Raw genomic sequence first — 21,350 nt, forward strand, 5'->3', positions numbered from 1 at the left:
CTACATAGAAATGCTGCACGAGATAGTTTGTATTGTTACTAATTTTAATGAGGCATTTAATAAATTATAACTTTTAACTAATGTTTGCATATTACATTGAATTTTAACTCCATCCCAAAAATCTAAAGGAAAGGAAAGTCCAAAAGAAAAACTAGAGGAATATAATTCAAGACCACTACTTTTAGTAATCTAACTTGGGAAAAGCTCTTCCAGGTACACTCATAGAGACACCTCGGTTACAATTTCTGTTTGGCACACTCTTTTTTTCATAATGTAAATAAGAGTGTTAAGGTTACTTGTGCTGATGTGAAAAAAGTAGCTCAAAATATTTTCTACTTACACAATATTGAGCCATGCAAGGCCTTTCACAAAACAAAGACGAGGATAGTGAAGCAGTCTGTATAGGTTAAATATTGTATTAGATAGGAAGCGGTTCATTAATTTCTAAATACTTCCTTTTAGAGTTTTATGCCAATTAGAAGTTCTCTTTCTCTCTTCAAAGAATAGTTCTTGAATAGGTAGATATTTACCAAACACCTACAACCTACCAGTCACTGTCTGAGGTGCCGAAGGCACAAAAATAAAACTGACTCAGTTATTGCCAATGAGCATTTTACATTCTAAGAACAATAGTCTCAGCCTTGGAAATCATTTTAAAAGATTTCTGTGTGCCTTTTCAACTTCATAGGAGAACATTGTGGCTAAAGGAAATTTGACACTCTAATTGGGAGGGTAATTTTGTTTGATTTACTATTTACTACTGATAAGGGCACAGACTATATAAATTACATATTAATGTGAGAAGATTGATAAATAGCAAGTGATATTCATCCGGCAGCAATGTAAATGGTTTCTAATAAAATCATAGAAGTTGTAGTGTTATTACTCTGTAGAACATTAGCCTAGTTTGTATATAACTGAATAAATTTATCCTAGCATTCTTTACTTTCCACTTAGGTGTATATATGTATATACAAATATGAATTCATATATATGTGTATATGTCTAGTCACATGTACACGAACTAGTGACCAGTATAACAGTCACTACCAGTTTCTCCTACCCTCTTTTGAGCCGGCTTTACCATTATTGTGATTCCTTCATTAATAAACTAAACAAATCTTTGCTTTGTGCTCACTATATTTTTGCATAGGAGTGATGTTTTTAACCTCATTAAAACTAAACTTTAACGACATCTATAAAGTTTCCTTTGTTCTTCCATTCCACAGTTGGGCTAATTTCCAAGGCCATTGTGAGAGAGTGATGGCCGTTTATTTGAAGAAACTTGACTTTTGCTTTTGCATTAAAGTGATTACAAAATACTGTAAAATTATCTTACTTCTTTTTGAATACAAATAGATAGTAGAAGAATAACTCATCAACAGCATACTCAGATTTTATTGTTTCTCAACATTGAATTCTAAATTCTAAAACAAGACCATTTTAAATTATTTTGAGCACAAGCTAGTCATTTTTCAAGTAATCAACAATGCCTCATCGGATTAGAATAGAAAACATTGAATTGAAGTAAATTGAATTGAAAGTATCAGTAGGCATTGAACACAGCAAGAGTAAGCAAATATTTCTACAGTATGTATATATTAGATCTTTTATACTGGGTTTACACTCAGAAAAGTTTGAAAGCTGGTGGTTTAAGTATTTTTTGCTCAGCGATTTTAGAAGACGAGTGATTGTGGACACGTGAGTTTATTCTGGAAGGTATGAAATAAATGATCATCCATAGTTTAACATTAGAATACTCAGAGAAACCAGATATTTGTAGTAGCAGCAGAGGCAACTGTACTTCTATCTACATTCTTGTGTATTCTTTGTGCAGACACATTTCACTACAAGATGAGACTGCTTTCCAACTCAGTTATGATGTGTTGATTACAGAAATGAAAAGAAAGACTTTATAAATCATCCCTAAACTCTATCTTTATATATCAGAATCAAATTCATACAAGATAACAATTAGATCTAAAGCAAAAACAAAAGCTAGGTCAAAGGGTTCTGAAATATGCGTTAGAGAAATAAAAACTAAAATAAATCCAGTCTCAGGTGTGAGATGGAACAAATGCTTGTGCTTATCTATGTTTTATATTCAGTGAGTGTAGTGCAGAATACTCTCCTTTATTTCACTTTCTTAACATATCCTTGAGGTTCAAGTGGCATTTGGCCCTCTTCAATCTGGAGAGCTCTGTGTAGCTCCTCTAACAAATTCACTGTATTTAAATGAAGCTATGTTATAAAGCCGACTAGGAAAAAGACATCCAAATGTATTTTAACTTCAGAACCTCTTCCATCAAATTTCCATTCATAATTATGGCACCAAATTTTAGTATTGCAAAGAAAGAAGAAGCTTTCGCTGAAATAATTCCATGCTGAGACAGCTCTTTAATTGGGAACTTCTGCTAAGCTAGAAAATATGTTCGAAGGTCAGTACAAGGTTCCAGTTAGTAAATGATCTGCATTTTTCTAAGTGACTAATTTTTTTAATCATAATACTGCATCTATCTGATATTATTAAATACAATAAGGAGGGGCATAAGTTTGGGTACTCTTTTCATCCAAAATGCAATTTTATTCTATTATCACTTTCTAGATTAGTGACTCAGGATCCAGAGAGAAGTATTTGGATGCATGTGGGTAGAGTTTCCTTAGGCAACACTACACCTCTCATGACAGACTTAGTGAGCCACTATTCAGATTGTTTCGGGGGCTGGGCGCAGTCGCTCACGCCTGTAATCCCAGGACTTTGGGAGGCTGAGGCAGGCGGATCACAAGGTCAAGAGATAGAGACCATCCTGCCTAACACGGTGAAACCCCCTCTCTACTAAAAATACACACACACACAAAATTACCGGGCGTGGTGGCTGGCGCCTGTCGTCCCAGCTACTCAGAAGGCTGAGGCAGGAAAATGGCGTGAATCCGGGAGGCGGAGCTTGCAGTGAGGCGAGATGGCGCCGCTCACTCCAGCCTGAGGAACGGAGTATGTTTAGGTGTAAAACAGGAACCTTTCATTTCTCTGATATGGAAGGTGTTGAATTCAAAAGTTATTCTGGCCTTTTTATATTGCCCTATATCTGAACTACATCCTTGTCAAGTTCAAATTTGAAAGTGGTCAAAAGTAGTGTTCTATGAAGCATTGCTGTTCAGAGTGCAGAGCAATAAAGGCTGATCAAGTGCACCTTAAAATGCAGTCTCTGCACAGGAGTGAGAATGGATTTGGCTCATCCCCACAGGGTCAGTGAGTTGAAGAGCTATTACATTTGCCAGAATGGCCCCAATTGAGGTTTTCCAACCTTCCTCCTCTCCCAGACAGTAAAATTTAACTCAATGATGGGGGCCAGGTTTAAGGATGTTTTTAGGATGATTGCAAGTGGGAACTTTCCCAGGGGCAAAGAAATAATGAGCACTAAAGCCCAAGAGACATTGTTTTAGTGGAACTATTTTCTCTGTAAACTACTGATATCAGAATTTCACTTAGGAAGAAAAAAAGAGGGAGAAGGTTAAGAAATAAATGTACCTACACAAGCTAGTTAGACTTCATATGAGCATGGCTAAAGATATAACTTGAGCCTTTGCAAGGTGTCTTTGGCAGAGATGTAAAATGCATTGCAGATCCCCACCCTGCCCTCCAGGGAAATTGCTTAGGCATCATCTGTGTAGATACCACGTGGAAGCTAGTCAGAAATGCAGAATCTCAGGCTCTATGGCAAACCTCCTGAATCAGAATCTGCAATCTTGACAGAAGCTCCAAATGACTCATGTGAACATTAAAGTCTAAGAATCTCTAGCTTTAGTGACACCCCTCTCCTCTTAGAATACTTGCTCAAGTTAAGAGTTCCAAATATATAATAATGAAGAAGAAAGGATAAGCATTTTTAAAGTTTTTCACAGATTACCAAATTACACTTTGGGAAGGTTTTACTGACTTTTATTTGTACCAGCAAAGTGCGCAAGGCTTTGTTTCCTTGCACCCTTGAAAATGTTGGGCATATTATTTTTTCAGCTGTGAAATTTGCATTTGTAGTCTATGTGATGTGTGAGATAAAGATCTAGGCTTCCTAACAAGGAAGCAGTTTTCTCAGAACGAGTAAATGACTAAAGCTTCTTTTCTATATTGAATTGAAATGCTACCTTATCCTATATTTCTATTACAGAGCTTTAGAACTTCATATTTTTCCCATTGGTATGGGAAAAATTTTATTCTTACATCAGGACCATGATATTTTAATTATGGTGGTTTTTTGCTTGGTTTAAATATATGCTTTTGGTAGTTAGTTTATCCATCTTTAATTGCATCTAAACATTTATCTCTATCACAACTATGATATAAATCCCTACAGTATTTTGTGTATGCTTTCTTAATATAGATGTACAGGAGGGGCAGCTTTACATGTGACTTTTTAATAGACATGTAATAATAAAAGAGGACAGTTAATCCTAATACTCAAAATACTACATTTTTCTGCCATTCTGCTATGTGCTGACTTATCTTTACAATATTTATGATATGAGGTTCAGTAGGACAACAAGAACTATTGAATCCCTGCATTCAACATGGTACCAAACCCAGGGACATAATAGAAAGACATTAGAAATGAGAAAAAGTAAAGAAGTAGAATTCATGGGCTCCACTCTTAAAGACTACAATATAACTGATAATTTTTGTTTAGGAAACAGACTGAAGAATTTAAGTTTATGACACATACTAAGAAACAGGTAAAAACACCCAATTAGGCCAGGAGCAATCTTACGCTTGTAATCCCTGCATTTTGGGAGGCGAGGCAGGAGGATCACTTGAGTCCAGGAGTTTGAGACCAGCCTGAGCAGTCTGTACAAAGCAAACCCCATCTGTACAAAAGCAAACAAACAAACAAAAAAGCTGGGCACGATGGCACACACTTAGTACTAGCTACTAGAGAGGCTAAGGTGGGAAGATCACTTGAGCTTGGGAGGTTAAGGCTATAGTGAGCAGTGGTCATGCCACTGCACTCTAGCCTGAGTGACAGAGTAAGATCTGACCTCAAAAAAGTAAAAACCAAAAAAATAAAAACAAAAAACCCACTCAATTAGTCAGAGAAAATGAAATGAACTTGTATTAGTCTTTAGGCTGTTGTAACAAAGTACCACAAGCTGAAACAACCAAAAATTATTATTATGCAGTTCTGGAGGCTAGCAGTGAAATCAAGGTGTTGGAAGAGCCCTATTCCCCCTCCTGGCTTCTGGTTGTTACAGTTAGTCTTCGATTTTGGTTTGCAGCTGTGAAGGAAGCTCTGCCTCCATCATCACATGATCATCTTCTCTCTGTGCATCTGTCTCATCATATAGCATTCTTCTCTCTGTGTCCTTTCTCCTTATTTTAAAAGGACACCAGTCGTATTGGATTAAGTGTCCATCCTGTTCCAGTATGACCTCATTTTAATTACTTACAACTGAAATTACCCTACCTATAAATAAGGTTACATTATGATGCCGTGCGGCTTAGGACTTCAATATATCTTTTTAGGAAGCACAACTCAATTCATCACAGTGATCTTTAAGTCAAGGGATGAGTAAATAACACTGTAGAAATAGTATGGTATGGAATTCCACTCACTGCCTTCCCAACAAGTGATAAGTGCATATTCAGTTTAGAGGAAGTTATCTTTCACTGGACAATCAGCTTTGAGACAATTGTATCTGATGATTAAGATTCAGGGGGAAATGCCATTATCAATAGGATTTAGAAATTTTGGATGAAGGAAAGAATTCGTAATTAACTCTGCAAAGTTTATGATCCTAGAGAACTGAAAGAAGACAATGAAATCTACTCATCTGACAAAAGGCTAATATCCAGAACCTACTCAAACAAATTTACAAGGAAAAAACAAACAACCCCATCAAAAAGTGGGCAAAGGACATGAACAGACACTTCTCAAAAGAAGACATTTATGCAGCCAACAGGCACATGAAAAAATGCTCATCGCTGGCCATCAGAGAAATGCAGATCAAAACCACAATGAGATGCCATCTCACACCAATTAGAATGGTGATCATTAAAAAGTCAGGAAACGGCCGGGCGCGGTGGCTCAAGCCTGTAATCCCAGCACTTTGGGAGGCCGAGACGGGCGGATCACGAGGTCAGGAGACCGAGACCATCCTGGCTAACACGGTGAAACCCCGTCTCTACTAAAAACTACAAAAAACTACCCGGGCGACGTGGCGGCGCCTGTAGTCCCAGCTACCCGGGAGGCTGAGACAGGAGAATGGCGTGAACCCGGGAGGCGGAGCTTGCAGTGAGCTGAGATCCGGCCATAGCACTCCAGCCTGGGTGACAGAGCGAGACTCCGTCTCAAAAAAAAAAAAAAAAAAAAAAAAAGTCAGGAAACAACAGGTGCTGGAGAGGATGTAGAGAAATACGAACACTCTTACACTGTTGGTGGGACTGTAAACTAGTTCAACCATTGTGGAAGATGGTGTGGTGATTCCTCAAGGATCTAGAACTAGAAATACCATTTGGCCCAGCCATCCCATTACTGGGTATATACCCAATGGATTATAAATCATGCTACTATAAAGACACATGCACACGTTTGTTTATCGCAGCACTATTCACAATAACAAAGGCTTGGAACCAACCCAAATGTCCATCAATAACAGACTGGATTAAGAAAATGTGGCATATATACACCATGGAATACTATGCAGTCATAAAAAAGGATGAGTTCATGTCCTTTTTAGGGACATGGATGCAGCTGGAAACCATCATTCTCAGCAAACTATTACAAGAACAGAAAACCAAACACTGCATGTTCTCACTCATTGGTGGGAATTGAACAATGAGAACACTTGGACACAGGAAGGGACACAATGAGAACATTCATACACCAGGGCCTGTTGTGGGGTAGGGGGAGCGGGGAGGGATAGCATTAGGAGATATACCTAATGTAAATGACGAGTTAATGGGTGTAGCACACCAACATGGCACATGTATACATATGTAACAAACCTGCACGTTGTGCACATGTACCCTAGAACATAAAGTAGAATAAAAAGAAAAAAGGAAAAGAAATCAATTGGCCATAAAAAGAAAAGAAGACAATGCCGGCTACATGAATGAGTAGTACACTTTACCCATGACTTTGCTGGATATATACTCGGTTTTGTTCTTCTATCAGTATTAATAAGAGACTGTTTTATTATAGGTCATTGTTGGGCTAATGTAAATTATGTTTCCTGCAGTTTATCTTGCTATTTAGACATCTTTATTTTGTTCAACCACAACACTTGCATCTCTGAACAAAAAGTGGTGAGCTCATGACTTGTCTGACCATCTGCCACTCACTCAGGAAATTGCTGCATTTATGCAAATACCCACCCAGTAATTTGTGAGCAAGAAGCCAAGGTGTTTCATTAAAGTAATTAATTTTCTCACATCATCCTTAAAATGAGCAAGATGCAGAGCCAGGTGGTTTAGCTGGTACCTTCTAAGTTGACCCTCACTTTTCTTGGTTTGTTTATCTCATGCAATTGAACACAATTCTAAAAGGCAGCATATTACAAAGGCTGTATATCATAATAAAATGGCCTTTGAGAGGATATAGCCATATAAATATAGACATTAGTTCTATGCTTATTTCAAAATGAAGACCCAAATAAATGGAGGTTTGGAATTTGAAAGTGTTCCTTTCTGTCAAAAGAAATATTATCTAACTGCTTACACATACACAAAGGGATGTTATTCTAAATCTATTCAAACCAAGAGCCTCTTTAACACATGAACAATTCATTTAATTTCTGTTATTTTTCCCACTGTTCCCTGACTGGGAACAATGTCCTCACAGGAATAATTACCATGATTTTTGAAATTTAGTAAAATCCTTAGTGCTTTGGGAAAAAAAAAAAAAAGATAATATTTATTTTTACATGGAATGCTGGATTTCATAGAACCTTTGAGACCAAGTCTAAACACTCTTATTTTTAAAAATTGTGGAATCTTGTTCCTTTAATTTACTTAAAAATAAATTTTTATTTTTTATTTAAGAGAATTTGAATAGGATCTTATTTTCCATACTTTAAAAATTAATTTGAGAAGATATTTGACTTTTTTTCTTTAAATAAAACCTTTAATGCTATGTTAGAATCTGCTATACGACATTTTGACTTTCATATATGTTTGATCAAGAGGGGTCCAGTGTAATGCTTAAATGCATGCTTTCTCATAAATGTTAGTAAGTTACTTAATTTTCCCCAAACGTTGGAGTCTGCATGCCGTCTTTATAAAGTTAAGAGATTCATGCTGTTCTTTATGCATTTGATATTTACAATTGAAAGGCCTGTATCATAAGCAATCTGGTTCACAGTTAGACGTTTAACTTGACATTTTATAAAGCATGGACATTTGAGTCCTCAATCCTTTCAGCTTGTTTTGAGCTAATTGTGAATTAAATGGTGGGTGTAGAGGCTATGCATGATGTTTTAATTAATAGCGCTTCTTATTACTGTCATTTTTATCTGGCTACTCAGAAAATGCATTTTATTAAACAACAGTTCTATTTTTACTCACATGTAGAAAAGATATCAGGTAATAACTTCCCACAAAATATCGAGGGAGAATTCTAGCTTCATTTTTTCCAACATTACCTACCTCTCAGTAAATCTATATATGTGTTTTTAAAATACACATTTTTATTTGCTGATAAAACAATAAATTCATCTCAATATACACATAGTATGTTATTGGAAGACCTGGAAGCAAATTGCTGCATATATTCTGATAACTATGTTCTACCCAGGAGAGAACTGACAATACTAGTTTCAAATGAGTCACAAACAGCAGTAATAAGATTGAAAAAAAACAGAGACCAATTATATATCCTAAGTCCTCAGCAAGAAAAATGTAGTTGACTTATAGGTTATTTCCAGAGATTGGTTTTAATCTGCAAATTTATATCTATTACATATCTTGAGTATTTTAGTTCAGAGATTATAAATGCAGCTTTAGATCAAATAGAGAGAAAAACAGGCTAAAGCCATTTTTTAAAAAATATGTAAGCCTGATAAAAGCATGATGAATTCTACCCTAGAGGAGTTCTGAGAGCTGACTGTGCCCTGAGTTCAGGATGTTTTTCTTCAAATAAGAGAAGAAATCATAGGTCACTTTGTTCCTTCTTCCATGGACTGCCCACACGAGAGCACAAGGCAATTAAAAATAGAAAAAAAAAAAAAATCCCTTTATCGAGTTTGTCTTCAGTTTACTCCACTTGTCCTTTGTGTACATTTGTAACTCTTCCTCAGTCAAACTTGCCTTCAGATTTTCTCTAGCCGCCATTTTCCTACAACCTGTCTTGAGAAAATATCTGACAAAAGTAATTTAAACTAATACTTAAATGCTTAATAAGTCATCACATTTCTAGGTAGTAGTTTAATAGAGTAAAGTCTCTATGTCTTTGTGGATTTCAAGCATTCGTGTTCCAGTGGAGGAAATATTTGAGGTGAATAGGGGCTCGTCTATCCTTGTGCTCCCTAGGTTTCACCAGTCAATTTAAATCTTGCCCTCTTTTCAAGCTTCTGTCTCTCCTAACCCAGCAGCTGAGTACGATTAAAGGAGAGGTGAATAGTCATTTGCTCATTTGACTTGCTGACTCTCAAAAGGCCTCACCACTTTTGAAGTGGTTCTTTCCATGTATTTGTAAAACTATTCATAAATATGAGGAAAAAAAGCTATAGAGGTCAAATATCATTTCCTTTTGCTCCCCTCACTGATTTTATTCTTGAATTTTCTCTAGAGAAGATTAATGTCAAGTTCTACTTTGATTTAAATGTGACCTAGGTGATCATTTGGCTATCACAGTTACATAAAAGCATTTTATAAACAGACATATTCCTAAAATCATCCTTTGGAGACTAATGGAAAGGATGTATATTTGAAACATCCACAAATCATGGTATATACTGCAGCTACACAGGAATCAGAATGGCACTGAAATACACCATGCGGTGATGATCTTCCTATTTTATCTCTGCCAGAGGCTCTACTTCTTCCCACCAATTTCCCAAATCCTTGTCTCTTATTGGCAAATCTGAGAAGGATTTAAGCAAGAGTAGATGTCATTTATGTTTCACTAAGACTAAAATTAAATGTAAAAGGAGGAGGCAAAAAGACCCATATAAATTTAATTTATATTGAATGATACACAGTTACTTCAATTATCTGAATTTTAAAAAGTAGAACAGAAAACCAACCATGAGTCACAGAAAAGTGGTCATGAAGAAAATTAGAATAGCTCTAAGGACATAAACACTAAAAGAGCATCCTCCCACCGACTAACAGGTGCAGGACTCAACTCAAAGTAGTCAGGCTGTTGCCATATGGTGTCCATTTAGAGCCACAGTCTGTCTGGCCCACAGCCGTGCAACACAGTGTACCACCACCTGTACCCAGACCTCTACAAGAAAATGTGGTCTGTGTCTCATTTTGTGGGGGAATGGTGGAAATCTTTGGGAGAACTATCAACAAATAGATGATAGTTGAAGGGCTACGCTGATAATTTTGCTGGGTTTGTATATTGTGTCATTGTTACTGATAGGAGGGACAGTTAGAAGTGCAGAAAAATGGTAGTTCCAGACTTGCAAATCTACATGATGTTTAAAAATAGCAAGACATTATATAAAAATCAAAATAGAAAGGAAGAAAGAAATTATGACATCCTGAGTCTATTGAAAAAACAATTACCAAAATGACAGGTGTTTTTCCAACTGTGTTTCCTCTCCTGAGAATGCAGAAATGTCCTCTAGGAGATAAAAGCAAAATGAATCAGTGGAAAAGACTCACGGACTCTTTACTGTGGTACTGAGGACACACAGACTTCTTTTCATCAATAACCAAAATATTATGAAAAACATTAAACTAAAGTGAAAAGTTTATAATACATGACTAAAAGCATATTGGTTCACACTTATAGAGATACATGGAATTTTCATCTAATAACCTTACTTGTATTTTCTACTATTGGATAAAATTAGGACTCTTATTTAAAAAGGAGGGTTCTCTTGAATTTTTTTTCTTCCAACGTTCTTATGTAAGAAAGTGTTTTATTTGGTAAATGCAACAATATATAGCAAATAGAAAATCTTCATCCTTGTGCATAATACCTACCATTTTGTGGCAATATTGTATCCAGAGGCTATTAGCATCTCTGGAAACTGCTTTTAATTCTTCTGTTTAGCCCTTGGTAGGGATACTCTTTTTCTTCTGTTTGAAGTAATGGTCTTGTCCAAGACCATTCCAATGTTAAGCAGCAGTGTCATCCTATGTGGGTTATAGCATCAAGAACCATGCTTAGCAATAGATACATTGGGACAAACCATATTGTACTCCCACCTCCAATGGTTTGGGTGGGTTAAATGACATTTGAAAGCCATAGTGGAAACATATAATAGTAACAGAATCACCAAAAGTCTATTTGAGAGGCATATAGAAAGCTGAGAACCATTTCTGCTTTGGTGAGCTTTTGAGCTGATTATAAAAATAGATGTTCTTTTAAACAGTGCTAATTCTATATCCTTTAACCTCACCAGATTCCACATGAAATCACAACCTGTAATGTGGGAACCATGGATGTTGTCATGAATCATTTAATAAACATAAAATGTGTGCTTGATGTTCTGCAATGTGTGACTTTGACGATGAAAATCTTGGGCCTTGATCCAAGCAGTGCGAAATCCAGCAAGGGTGAGAGATACTAGCTATGCTATATTTGTGAAGTATCTGAAGAGAGATACTCAAGAACCAAATATTATCAAAGCACAGGAAGGACTAAATTTCCCTCTAGCAATCAGAAATAGTTGAAAACACATCACACATGTACACAAAACTGGCATGGGAGATTATTCTACTGGTCACTCGTAATGGATTTTTGACTGTTCCAGCCTACAGTTCTTTCAAAGTAGTTATCCTAGACCTGGGCCATTGTTGGAGGTTTTGAGTCCCCTAAGATTTGGAGAAATCAGTTGTTGAGATTCACTGGAGATCCAGAACAAGAAGTTTGAAGTAAGGATTGGACAATACCCCACTGGATTTCCTGCTGGGCTATCCCACCAAGTCAGATGAGATCTATCCCCAAATCTCTTTCTCTAGGGCAGTGACTCTTTTGTTTACGATTAAAGTATCTGGATGTTTATTAGAAAGCAGATTCTCAGGCTCCATCCTAGACCTACTGAATTAGAATCTCTAGGAGCGGAGCCAGGGAGTTCACATTTCAATAAGCTCTTCATGTGATTCTAAAGTATGCTAAAGTTAGAGATATACTGCTAGTATTTACTTACAAAACTTCAGTGTTGAGTCGATGGATCTACCGCAGATAATCATTAGCCCCCATATTCAGAAGGATTCTCCAGTAAGTAGAAAGTTTCAAGGACTGACAAATCTTCATGCAGTAATTCAGTAAATATGGAATTTTCAGTAGTTTTTCCAACTTGGCTGCATGTTGGAATCAACTTGGGTATTTTAAAAAAATGCCCATGCCTGGATCTTACCCACAGAATTCTCATTTAACTAGTCAGACAGTTTTATAAGCTACCCAGATCAGTCCAATCTGCAGTCAAGTTTGAGACTACTGCATCAGAAAGTGGTGGTTCCCTGATAAAAGCCTATGGGAGATAGCAAAGGAAACAATTTTTGACGAAAAGAACATAAAGGGAAATACAATTTTTAAATATGTCAAACTTTATTCTAGGTTTCAATCACATTTTTGAGATTTTTCTGTCTAGAAAGACATTCTTAAAGAACCTTACTCTCTAATGACTGAGTAGCACAGATATTTCAGAAAGACTGCAGGTCAGAATCTAGAATCTTTATTCACATTGTATTCAAGGATAACATTTTGAAGCATCGAATTAAACCATGCCCTCTGTACTTTAAATCATTCTGCCTTAGTCCATTTGTGTTGCTATAAAGGAATACCTTAGCTTGGGTAATTTATAAAGAAAAGAGGTCTATTTGGCTCATAATTCTGATGGCCAGAAAGTTCAAAATTAAGTATTTACATCTGGTGAGGGTCACAGGCTGCTTCCACTCATGGCAGAAGGTGAAGGGGATTCTGGTTGTTTAAAAGACACTAGCACCTCCCACCTCTTTCCTCTTTCCTTTCTGGCCAGTAAGTGCAGAGATCACATGGCCAGAGAGGAAGCAAGAGAGAGGTGAGAGGTTCTAGTGTCTTTTAAAAAATGTGTTAGATAATTCATAAGAATGAGAACTCACTCACCAGCCCCCCACAGGAGGGGCATTAATCTATTGGTGACAAATCTATCCCCATGACCTAAAGACCCCCCATTAGGCTCCACCTACAACATTAGGGATCAGATTTCAACATGAGGTTTGGAAGGACAAACATCCAAACTATAGCACCTCCCTACTTCATTTTTGTTCACTTTTTCCCTTCATTCTTTGTTCCCATTTCTAATCTCCTGATTGCCTCTACTTTTAGCATCTGATAACTTCCTTCTACCATCAAAAAATGCTTTCATTTAGAGTCTTCGGTATTTAATTAATGCACTTTTAAATATTTACTGAGCAACTCTTTTGGGGGTCACAGCCTTTTCATAGTTTATGTGATGATTTCTTCAAATTGTTCAAAAATGTTTATTGCATTCCTACTGTCTTCCTCGCACTGTTCTAGGTACATCAGGGAGCAAAACATCCAAAAATCTTGCCATTGAGGGAGCTTAATTCTAGTGGAGCAGGGAATAAACAATGGGCAATATATAAGACAGTATATAGTTGGTCTAGAAAATAGAGACTATAATAAGTGTTACAAAAAGAGAAAGTAGAATAGAGTAAGGGAAATTGATAGTGCAGGGCTAAGGAATGAAAATTTTACACAGAGAAGGCAAAATTTCCATCATAACTTGAAAAAGGTGAGGTTATTTCAGGGTAGAACATATCAATTAGTATGTTTCATGAAATACTAGACAATAACATTTGTAAAAGATCTTGTGTTGTTTTTTCACAGTAAAAAGAAGAAAAAAAGCAATGCTTTCTCCTAAATCGAGACTGTTCTACTTTCATCTTTCAACCTGTTTTATGTTAATAGGTGTTTTTAGCTGATAATTAATTTCTTCCTTAGGATATTCATGTTTGTTCATGAAGATTGTAAAATCACAAAGTTCATGTGATTATTAGTATGTTATCAAGGAATTATCTCTCTGCAGGCATTTACATTTGCCTCTCACTAAACACATTTATGTTCCGCAGCATTCCAAGGTTGTGTGTGGATATGTCTGCATGTGTATTTTAGTCACACAACCTGCTGTGTATCCTAATGAGACCTGTACCATAACCAATTAGACACCTGCAGTAGAATCTCACTGTGCCCCCAAATAGTCGTTTTCTCTGCTCTTAAAGAGTTCAAACTGAGTCACCTTTACTTCAAGTCTGTGCAGCTTTTTCCTAAAATCTCAAAGTTGCATGGAGCCTTTACTTATTTGCTCAAACCAATTTTTGTGAATGTTTGGTATGTAAAAACAGCTTCAAAGTAAACATTTAGTAATTAATTAATCAATGCTGTAAATATGTAATGAGTCTATTCTGCAAGGGACATTTTGCTAGCTTTTGATGGCATATAGGATACTATTTGAATTGGAGCATCTTTCTGTATACTCTTAAAGAACAGCTCCCACCCTCAGTTTTAGATATGTCTTGGGAGGCTTATTGCGATTAGATTTTCACATTAGATTTTCCTGGTAATTATATCTTAAAGCCCTTAAGTTCAAGTGAAATTTGAATAAGTCATAGGCGATTCAACTAAATTATTGGTCATGAGTGTATATGTAACATCCTAAATAAATCTTGCTATATCCTTAGTAATTAGAAGTGGTCCTTCAGGGAGTCACTCCACAACTGAAGAGGGAGCAGTATTATAAAACCATTGTTAGGGCAGAAGAATAGTTTAATTTATAGTTCTTTTTTATTTGATACAGTAACTGATGAGCTGCAAATCTCTCATACACAAAAATCTGATCTTTATTCCATGCACCAATTTAACTTTTACTTCCCAGACTTACCCTCAAAATACTCCACACAGCAACGTCCATAATAATGCCCTCCACCTCCATCAATGTGCTAATCAGTTTCCTTACTCAGGCTTTAAGGGAGACACAGACCCCTCGAGGCAAGGCAGACAGGAAGAATAGCAAGGCCTCTACTCTGCTCCTCCTCCTTCTTTTCAGTCCTATCCTTTGTCTCCTAGAGAACCCCTAGTTGTCTTGTAATATTCACCAAAAGAAGTTATAACCATAAATTTCTATGTTAATTTTTTTTCTGCAGAAGAAAATAATCATATTATAATTGATTCTGCGTTTTTAAAATGTTAATAGGACTAATTTTAAAACAAAATGTAGATTGATTTACAAATAAATGTTAAATTCAGAGTGTTTTATTTTCTGTTGTATTTCCAAGAACGTACTAATTCCAATATTTACTATCTTCCATTAATTTGTATTACATAAAGCTTTCTAGGAGATGCAAGTAACATTTGATTTGAAGTAATTTAAACTTTCATGTTACATTGATTACACTTTTACATTGTCAAGTATTTTAATGGAGAAATAGTGTAATAAATATACTCAAAATTTATCAACATTTATTTTAGGATTTCAATAAATGTGATTTAAAACACATGTTGAATTTTTACTTCTTTCAAAAACTTTTATTATACCATGAAAGCTAAGTTTTTTTGAAAAAGGAAGAGTTTATTTTATTATGCCATTACATTCATTACACTATCTGTAAAAGCATGCGAAAATTCTCTCTGCACATTTTGTTGAGCTAGCCATTTATATAATTGGCAATATATAAAAGTTCATAAAGCCCACAGATCATTACAGTAGTAATCAGTGCTGACTCTAGTTTAAAAAAAAAAAAAAAGATGGAAAGAAAAGGAAAGGAAAAGAATAAAAGAGGCATAGTACAAGTGTATTAGACCGTTTCTGCATTGCTATAAAGAGATACCTGAGACTGGGTAGTTTATTTTAAAAAGATGTTTAATGGGCTTAGAGTTCTTCAGGCTTTACAGGAAGCATTGTGCTGGCATCTGCTTGGCTTCTAGGGAGACCTCAGGAGGCTTACAAGGTGAAGGAGGAGTAAGCAAAAGAGAGAGTGGGGTGGTTCCACACACATGTAAATAACTAGATCTGATAACTCACTCACCATTGCAAAGATAGTACCAAGCCATGATAGGTCTACCTCCATGACTCAAACACTTCCCACTAGTCCCATCCAGCATTGGGGATTACAATTCAACATGAGTTTGGACAGAGACACATATCCAACCTATATCAAGTTACAACACAAATAAGATTAAGACTATCCCCAGTAGTGTTCTGCATATGTACTTCTTTCTGCCACTGATCATTTTGACTATGTTCACTTGAGCAAGAGGAAAATATTGAAGGGATTTTGAAAGACATCATTTGACTTAATCGATGTAATGACATATACATTTTTGTGATCTGAAGTACTTTAGAACATGTTAGGTACTCTATAGAACACCATTCACTCCACAAACATTTAGGAATTCCTAAAAGACAGTGATTCTTTCTGGAATAAGAAGTACAAGAACCAGGATGGATTTGCCTGATGAGAGCAGGTCATCAAGGCAGATGTGGACAGATAATTGGCTGACAGTCAACTTGGGAAACAGAGCAGAGTGAGTGAAGTTAGATCACCATTTGTGAGATCAGTTAGAAAAAATCAGGAAACTCATTCCATTTCTTGTTCAAAATTAGCTCAACATGGGGCAAAGATTGAACAAAACAGGAATATGAAGAAGCAGAACCTGACCAAAAACCAGTCATGAACAGGAACCAAAATAAGTGTAAGAGTTGTTATAATATTTTTGGTGGATAAACTAGTAAGCACACTTGGCTGGATGGTCTCTCAGTAATGTGTACTTCCAGGCTGACCATTAATGGAGATTGACCATGAATTGATATAAATTAATGGAATTTCACACTGGAGTTAGAATTCCGAAACAATAAAAATAGCACACAAGAATTACACTACTGGAGAGGATTTGTGAAATTTGTGTGTGTACAAGCTATGAGTTAAAATCTTATATTCGAGATATAGAAATTTTAACCTTATTTTCTATAGCACATTTAGAACAAGGTTACTGTAGCTAAGCAACTCAAAATTTCCAAGTAAGCATAATCATCCCTACAGATTTTGAAAGCTTAATGCAAGTTTCCAGAGTCTGAATTAAATTAAGGATGGCTACAATGTTGAAGAATTAATAAATACCTATTCAGAAGAGGATAAACTCCATATTCACAAATGGAATGTTTAAGAATTTTAAAATTTAAGTAGCGGATTTGAAAATTGGCAATTCTATTTTTTAAAATAAAAAACATGTAAGAACAGATCTATAATATACTTTAATCTTAATACTTGCATGTCTTACTACTTAGAGACCATCAAAAAAGAAGAAATTATATATACAATATCATGAGCTTGTATTATGTGCCCAGTACTATAATAGACTCTTTATAGTCATGACCTCAATTAATCTATACAGCACCTCTATTGGGGTAACTACCGCTAACCATTTTAGAGTTAAGAAACCTAAGGCAAACATGCTTGAGCAAGGTCACAGCCAAGTAAGTATCAAAGCACAGATGCATGCCTGTCTGTCTGTCTGTCTCTGGTGTCCAGGCCTTTAGCTACCACATTCAGCTGTTTAGGTAGACAGATAAACAGAAAGGCCAAACAAAAAGGAATCTTCCCTATGTATTCTCCAAGTGTGGAATCTAGCTTCCAGGAAGAAATGGAAAGAGAAAAAAAAAAAAAAAGAGAGAGAGAGACCATAAAGCAGGGTAAACTCCTTCTTACTTTTTTTGCTTTTTCTCAGTGATGCATGTCATCCTGTTAACATCATACTTGATTTGAATGTTTTGTTTTACTGTTACATGTGATGAAAGATAAACTTCTTGCCATTGGCTATCATGAGGCCTCCAAAAGCTGCTGCACAAGAGAATATTTTTATTAAGAATTATGAGTAGGCTATTAATAATTTCTAGTAATTATAAGATTGTTTAACATTTATAACATTGAGGAATTTATTTCAAAATGCAGTATTGTTATCAACATTAATGACTAGTTTCACAGTCATTTTTAAAAGACGACAGTGGAGAGCAACACCTAAAATGTATTTGCCAGCTTTGAGAAGGCACATAAGAAAGGGAAACATCCCAAAGAAGACAGATTCGAATGAGTAAAAGTGTATTTTAGGACCGGCACTAGTTTTGTGAGTTTGCTGAATCACTTTACCCCTCTGAATTCTTATTCATTATTTACATAAATGGAAATCTCTACGTGCTACAAATTTCTGTGACTTGATTATCATATTTAAACACAGAGGAAACTAGAAATTACATAGTCTGAGCAATGAATATGTATGCCCTTTGTTGGCATGACCTGAATTAAATCACTTCAAACTCTCAGGAGAAGATAAAAGGGTTTTTAAAATCCAGATCTTAAATATTCAACTTCTAATTGTTCATTGCTAGTATATAGAAAAACAATAGATATTTTTATACTGAACTTGTAATCTGGGTCCTTGCTAGACTAATTTATTATTTCTAGTAGCTTTTTTTTTTTTTAAGTTAAAGAAATAAGTTTCTTTCTTATTCCTAATTTGTGGTGAATTGCTTTTATGAAGAGATGTGAATTTTGTCAAATGCTTTTTCAATACTAATTGGAGAAGATCATACGATTTTTCTTCTTTAGTCATCATATTATATTTTAATTATTCATGTGCATTTATTTATCTAAATGTTCCTGTATCATCTAGCCTTGTATTTCTCACAGTGTCTGAAATACAGTATATAATTAGTAAATATCTTTTCAGTGACAAATACATGAATGCTGGATACTGTGCTAGGTGCTCTACTGTTAGAATTCTCTATGTTATACACTTTGCTTCTCTTCTGTCTCTAAAAGTATAATTTTCATTTCTGCAATATATTTTAGGTTGCAAAAATATAAGAATAATTCATTCTTTTCATGAGTAATTGATGGTATGAGTTTACCCTTGTAACCCTAAAATCAAGAACAGGTAAAATATTTGGGGCATGTGCTCAATTACTCTCTTGATGTGTTCAGTTGTAATGAGTGAATTATGGACACAGTACATCTGCGATACTAAAAACTACATACAGATAAAACACCCATTCTCAGCAAATAAAATTTTTAGATATGTCTGTGTGTGTCTCAGTGCATGGATATATATTTTCCTATCCTTAAAATCATTTCCACCCTCTTTGATGAACCATCTTATGCTTAGTTTCCTAATCACTAATAGAAAATGAAAATGTATCCTGCTTAGTGAACCATCCTCAGTACTAACCCTACCAGGTATTTGAAATGCTTCTTGGCCTTCTACTCTCTGTATTTCCCCCTCTGTCTTACAATTCACTTCCTTGTGATGGTTTTATTTGGAATAATGGATTGTTTCATAGAATTGCTATAATCTATTAGATAAAATTTTCTGGACCAGGGTTCAGCACATAAAGCCATTAACATAGATTTGTAAAGTTATATTCTATTCTCTGACAAGAACGATGCCATGTTAATGTAAAGCTGCTTTCATATAATATAGAATATGTTACCATTCAATCATGTATTTCATATAATGTAAAATATATTACCACTCAATTATGGATATGCTCTTCATTATACACATCATGATATTTAGTGTAATTCTTATAGGACTCCTTATAGGAGAATTTGGTGAAATTATAGTATTATAATGGTGAGCATTCCTTCAGGAGTAGATGTATCAATAATGAGTCTTAGATGAGACTGTGCATGAAATAAATATAAAATGCCTCAGTGAATGGATGTTGCCATTGAGCTTATCTCCAGCTGGGAACTGTGATTTTCTTGTCAGCTTATTGTGTCACCCGCTTATGTGACAGAAAACCTGTGGTTTCCTCTTATTTGCTATTGCAAATAGAAAACTAGGAAGACACAAACTGTCCACAGATTGTATCTTATATATGAGTTTGCGGTTCCACGGGACTTTAGAGTTGATCCACGTTCCAAGTTTTCTTTTAGTCCATCACTTTAAAATAGATGTTTCCACTTAAATCAAGATGGAAAATCTATATTGATAAAACCCTATGTTACATTTCAGGGGAGAAAGGGCATATATGTTTTATGAGGGTTTTTCGTAGGTTAAGAAAAGAAGATCTTTAACTGAATTTTTTCCTAACTATTCATTTCCCTAATCCTCTTATTTGTTAAAATAGCCAGCTTCTATACCATGAGTTCAGAATTATGTTCATATGTTTTATCTGCCTCATCAAAATGAATGGAATTTGTCCTTCCATATTGTCTGGTACACGAGGATGTTTATCACTATACTCCTTTGTTTTCATTCCTTAAGCCATGATTTTTTGACAAATTGTCCTTGGGAGGAGCCATGTTGAGTATGGCTATACTTATCAGAATTTTCTGTGTAAGATTCCATTTTCACACTTTTCCCCAAGGATTCACCAAGAAAAATCAAAAGTGAGTCACAATGGAAAGTTAGGATAGAAATGAAATAAATATCACAGACACAATGGCATCTTACCACTTTATCAATGAAAATTACTTATAGTGAGTTAGATCTTGGCAAAATTAAAATAAAACTTTACCATTTTGATGTATGAAAGGGAGACTACCAAAGAGATACATATAGAGAGGAGAAACTATGCTCTGTCCTGTCTTCATGAAGGCTGGCCAACTAACAAAAACCCAGAAAGCTAAAGGAAAAGAAGAGAAGGAAAACAGTGCTCCTAAGGTTTTAAGCGTGGAGTGTGGAGACGTTCTTATCTCAATCAGAAGATCTTCAAAGAAGACACAAATCTTCATTTATTACCTATGTTTAAAATATTCTAATTTGCTATACCTATAGTATTGTATGCCAGAAACAATACTCTGATTACTACCGATGGATTAATTTCTTAGCTTCAGAACACATCAGTTGGGGATAAGTGAGTGAATAGAACTCTATTGAAAGTCTAAGAATGGCATGCTTTGATTAGAATGTTCTGGAAATGACTACCAATTTAAAAGATCTTAGTATTTCCACTAAGAAATTACTAATTTTTCAGATGTTGTATGTGGAAGGACTGAGTCTGTCTTGACAATGTTGCATTGATCTGGATGAAACAAGATCAATAGGCATTACAGTTACTCAGTGACTAGGCTATTAAAAAATAAATTTGAAATTATTTTTCTGGCAAACAAACACAAATTTATAAGAAATGCACAAATCTGTTTATATGTTTCTTGTTCATTTGCAAATACAAATAGTCCT

At 35.4% G+C, this 21,350-nt stretch overlaps 1 protein-coding gene across 4 annotated transcripts in view; it reads left to right on the forward strand.

Annotated features, from left to right (window-relative positions):
* Positions 1–21,350, forward strand: part of NKAIN2 (sodium/potassium transporting ATPase interacting 2) — a 1,056,178-nt gene that overhangs the window by 722,032 nt on the left and 312,796 nt on the right. The window lies entirely within an intron of this gene.

This window comes from Rhinopithecus roxellana, chromosome 4, assembly GCF_007565055.1.
Source record: "Rhinopithecus roxellana isolate Shanxi Qingling chromosome 4, ASM756505v1, whole genome shotgun sequence".
In the NCBI taxonomy this organism is placed as follows: domain Eukaryota; kingdom Metazoa; phylum Chordata; class Mammalia; order Primates; family Cercopithecidae; genus Rhinopithecus; species Rhinopithecus roxellana.